Genomic DNA, 5,881 nt, shown 5'->3' on the forward strand with positions numbered 1-5,881 from the left:
AAATGTTAAAGAGATAGTTCACCTAAAAGTTTTACTATTTACACAAATATTTTAGAATGGTAATAAATTATGAATTCTATATTAATTTTATTTTATTTTTTTTATAAGAAATTATTGACTCTATTTATTTATGTTTTTATGAATAATATTGAATCAGTTTTTGCCAAGACAACACTACCAACTTTCATTTATGGACACTATATATATATATATATATATATATATATATATATATATATATATATATATATATATATATATACATATTTGACACCTATTTCACACAAAAGATGACACAGAAATTCAAGTCAAGTCACTTTTATTTGTATAGCGTTTATACGATACTAATTGTGTCAAAGCAGCTTTATAGTGTCAAACAGGAAAATAGTTTGTTGATAATGCATGATGACAAAAACAAAGTGTCATTTTTTTTATAGCTTACGTCAGTTTATTGATGATACAGTGATGTCATCATCCAGTTCGGCTCTATTTCCAGTAAGCTCTATTACAATAACATGAAGCTGAGTAAATGATGAAAGAATATATTTTTTTTGGTCAACTGTCCCTTTAAGTCCTTTGGGACAGTCTTGGCTTAAAGGTTAGAGAGAGAGAGACTTGAAACCCGAAGGTTGCGGGTTCGAGTCTTAGGACCAGGGAGGGAATAATCAGCACTATCTTCCACCTTCAAAACCATGACTGAGGTGAGACCCTTGAGTAAGGCACAGAACCCCCAACTGCTCCCTGGGCGCTTCAGCAATATGGCTTCCCACTGCTCTGGGTGTGTGTTCACAGTGTGTGTGTGTGTGTGTGTGTGTGTGTGTGTGTGTGTGTGTGTGTGTGTGTGTGTGTGTGTGTGCTTGGATGGGTTGAATGCAGAGCACAAATTCCGAGTATAGGTCATCATACTAGGCCACGCTTCACTTTCACTTTTTTCTTTCACTTTAAATGTGCTTGTGGTTACAGATGCATAACTTTAATAAGCTATAGTTGATTTGTGATTGCATCGTATTTGTTTTAGGGTGTAAATGAAATGATGTGGCAAGTTGTTTGTGATTTATGCATGTTTGTTTGCAGGCGTGTGCATATAATGTGTATCTTCTCTTTGCTCTGTCTCTTGTCTACTTCTGGAACCTACGGGACATTTAATTTGAGGCCTTGGGAATCCTCTAGTGAAAATGTGCTCACAAACAAGTTTACTTTGAAAAACAGATGTACTGTAGAGTCACAGAGCCCTCTGCAGAGCAGTTAAAATTCCATACGAATTATTATTATTTTTATATGTGCACAATGGAACCCAAGTGATTTTTATTTGTTTTATAAAAAAACTGGTTTATGGAGGGCTAGAATGCTACATATGTTAACTAAAGATTAAATACGAAATGTGTGTGTGTGTGTGTATATAAGAAATCAGTTTATATATTATTAAGCAAATATTAAATACTTAAATAAAATTGCAATTGTTGTTTTTACAAATAATTTTTTTAGTAGTTCTGTTTCCTTTCAATTTTGCTTCTTTTTCATTTTTTGGAAATATAGACCAAAAATGTTCTGTTTGTCATGAATGCAACATAAAATGTGCAGCATGATTGTATTTGAAGTCTCAAAATCAAAATAACTACCTAAATATATTTAAAAAAAAATGTGTGTGTGTGTGTGTGTTTATCTAGTAATAGATGTAATACAACTATTAAAATTTGTATAGTTGTGTAGTAGTGTTTAGCTGTGTAATACAGCTATTATAGCTGGCTATTTATCAACAAGTGGCATGTTTATTCTTCATGATATCATGACGAAACACGATCATGGCAGTATGTAAATAGCTTACATGATTACAACACTCTCGCATGAGAAATGGCTTCTTCATTATGCTGGCCAGGGCTTATTTTTGATACTTAACTGGGAAATTGAAAAGCAAACATCAGAAAACATATTGCAACACTGCCAGGGGCGGTCCCTCAGCACCCAAAATAAAAAACAACAAAGTGCACCTTTAATTATTTTGTGTCTCCCAATAACAACTTTAATTGGCTTGTGGAGGCAGGCAGGGACTGTGGAAGCATAGCTTGCGTTCATTTGGGACTTGAATAGGACGGATACTGTCCCCTAATGGCTCATATCACTAGTTCTACAGTCACAGGCCGCTAATGACTCGCTTGTCACCAATCTCGTTAGCACAGGGCAGACCTCGGCAGGCCCTCCCCTTGCCCAGTCACCAGGGACAGGCCTAATTGGGTACACTACAGGGTGTGGCTGGATTTAGGGCGGATGGTGGTCACTGTTGCATGTATGAGTACACTTGATAATAGATTCCCAGGAGACTGCATTAATCTACAGTTTCAAACCTGTAAATTGAACACCCTTGCTCTGGCCTTTCTCTCGTCGCCCACTAACAAATCGTATTCTTTAGTTCAAATGTATGAAGTTGTTTGTTCATTCTTTGAGCTTGCATCACACAGCAACTCTGTTGACCGAACATTTAGGCCATAGAGTTTAGAATTATACAGTGGTTTGCAAAAGTATTCAGACCACTACCTAATAACTTGCAGGTGCCCCTCATAAAAATGCATGAATATGAAGTAGGTTTTAATTGTTTCATTTGTACCTGCTCTACAGAGGACTATCCGTCACAATATTATGGCAAGGAACGTCTATAGGCTGCAAAAGTATGCTAAGTAAAATTTCATATTTTCATATTCTGACCTCTGACATTTTTCTTTCAAAAAGCACAATTAAATAAATCAGTTATTCTAATGTTACATTGTTTATGTCAGAGAATATTCTTGACTAAAAGAAAATGTACTGTAAATATGCTATGGGAACAAATTATTTAATTTTTTCTCGCAACATTCTCAAATACATTGACTAACAACTGTAGGACATTGACCATTTCAAGCTTGATCTATTTTATGCTAATTTGTTCAGGTTTTGTTGCATTATTCTGTAGCTTTTCTCTAAAATATACATTTTTTGTAGATTTATCATTTTGGCTTGGTCTCATCTTACCAGACTGTTTTCTTACAACACAAGGTTAACAACATGTGTTTCTGCTTTCACATTTCTAGTAATGGTTACTATGCTGCAGCTTTACTCCATTCTTTGCTTCTGAACATTTCCTTTTTCAAATGATGGCTGGCATTGCTTGGCCAATCTGAACATTTTAATAGGCCAGTGTATATATGTGACAGATAATCCTCTTATTAACTGGTTTAAATTATACATTTAAAATATGAAGAAAACATTCTTTCCCTTTGCTCTCATCTATGTCTCACAACAAGTGAATAATTTTAAATTAATTGTAAAAATTCACATACGCTGGCTGACAAACTGAACTGCTAGAATGAAACGACTGATGTTACACACTGCAGACTAGGTATGTGAGGTTATATTGTAATATTATATAATGTTGTGCACTATCATAGCCATGGTACAGCAGAAATGTTTCTTGATTATTACGCCAGAATGAGAGGATAGTTCCTAGCCATATCGGCCTACAAAATCTTAACTTTTCATTTTCCGTCGGTCTTAGTACACAATGTAGCTACAGAAGAGTCAAGTTCTAAATAGGAAAAATATAAAAACTCTTTGGTCATTTTTTAATGAGATGCTAACGGTCTAATCAGATTCAATGATCTATGCTAAGCTAAGCTAAAAGTGCTACCACCATACCTGGAGTTTGGCTGAATGGATTCAAAAACGGTAAAACTCAAACTCAAAGTCTAGGGGAATTGGAAAATGAGCCTATTTTTTTTTTTTTCTTTTTAAGTGGAGTGTTCCTTTAAAGGCTGAATCATTCCAGTCATTCCAAATTAACTCCACTATCTTGACAGGAAAATACAACAGAGAATATAATTTACATGTAGCACATCAATTCTGCACGGTAAGTAAGACCGTCTTGCTCTCCCTCTCTGCATGCATGAGAGAAACACTGAGTGCTTTCCAGTAAGCAACGGCGTGTCGGGCAACTTCACATAAAGTTTACAAAGCGTCAGATACGCTGTGCATCCATCAAAACTCTCAAGCGTGCAGTCTTCAAATTGAGTGAAGGCAAGTGAAATACCTGTTTTAAACTTATACTTAGCCCTAACTCAAACATTATTAATTGAAATCTAACAATTTATTAGCCATTGGCTAATGATAGACATTATTTCGCCGTCTAGCATTTAAATTTGCATATGCGAGTGATTTACTCACAGTGTAGACTAGTAACTAATGTCCTGATAGAACTAATAGAACTATAGTAATGCATGTTGAGTAAACGAAATAAACCACGCACATTCAGGCACACATTTATAAAAGTATATATTTTTTAGGCAGGCAAATATGTAATGAAGGTAGATTTTAACCCTAATGACTGTAACTTGGTCAGGTCGGGGTAAGTTGTCACAGTCATTTTTAAATTTATTATATACAATTGCAGTTGGCCAAAACAACAGTTTATTATTTCATTTTTTTTTTTCTTTCATTTTCTTTATTTCTTTCTATTTAATGTGCCGGAGTAAAAAATGTGACTAGTCCCAGACTCCCATTTTAAACTATTTATTTAGCTCTCCATCATAACTCTTGCAATGTCATATTTGGTGGTCTAATTAATCTCCACAAGGGAGAGTCTGTCACCCGGTGGCCATTTTGACAGGTCCTGTCAGGGAGATATGAAGCCATATCACAATCCATGCATTTCACTGTCTGCTCTCCTCTGCCCCAGCAGGCAAATAAACAGCGACATGTTTTCTGTCAGAAACCAGACTAAAACCTGTAGCTCAGTTTTTAAAGCAACACGGTACTGTATGTATGAAAATATTTGTCACCTAATAAACACAGGTATCCTAGTGAATTAAATAGATTTCGGACCTTAATATTATATGCTTCTTAATTTCTCAGTTTGCTCCTGATATATATATATATATATATATATATATATATATATATATATATATATATCTATAAGAAACCATGAAGTAAGTAAGAAAAGAAATGCACAGTGTTCAGAACAGATGACGTTCAAGCTTATAAATAATGAATCTTCATGGGTTTAGATCACAGCAGAGTGTGGTATAAACAAGGCAATGACAATCCAATCCTCTGTGCCTCACTGACAGCAACACTGTAAATATATGTTACACATTTGTAGCAATTCCCATCTGGATGATCAAACCAGCTTTAGAGAAAGTCCGCTGGTAGATAAATGCAAATGATTTCTTTTGCTTTATTTTTCCTAATGCATTCATGTTTTAAGGTTTGAACTTTAGCAGCTAAAAGGTGTCAACGTTGCTGCTATCCTGGAGTGTAACAACAATGAAATAATCCGCACACACACACACACACACACAAAGCCATCTGGCATGTCTGTCAGAGGACCTGACAGTCTTACCAGATATCACAGAGGGTGCTGTATGATGTCACGCAAGAAACAGCCACCAAAGTGATTTCCCGCCCCCTCCTATGCATGGCACTATTATAAACCGTGAACACACTGCCACTTTTGACATATACGCTCCTTCTATAGGAGCCAGAATACATCTCCATGTTTTAGCACTCAACAAACTGCCTCGAATACACAGGCTATAGATATAAGTATTATTTTGCACCTTTAAAGGCATTTTTCTTCATACCGAATGATTGCGATTATAACAGGCAAACTATGAAAACGACAATATAGCATATATATATATATATATATATATATATATATATATATATATATATATATATATGATGACATTATATCTCCCCTCACTACGTAGGCCTCACATTGCAGCACAACTATGGATATTTTTTTGTCTCTGAACCAGGCCATTAAGCCAATTATCATAATGTAAAGTGGAATAAAGGAGGAGGGGCCTAATCCCCTCAAGCACAGGTCTCCAATGAGGAATAGGTGTGA

Source organism: Carassius gibelio, chromosome A17 (assembly GCF_023724105.1).
Source record: "Carassius gibelio isolate Cgi1373 ecotype wild population from Czech Republic chromosome A17, carGib1.2-hapl.c, whole genome shotgun sequence".
Classification (NCBI taxonomy): Eukaryota; Metazoa; Chordata; class Actinopteri; order Cypriniformes; family Cyprinidae; genus Carassius; species Carassius gibelio.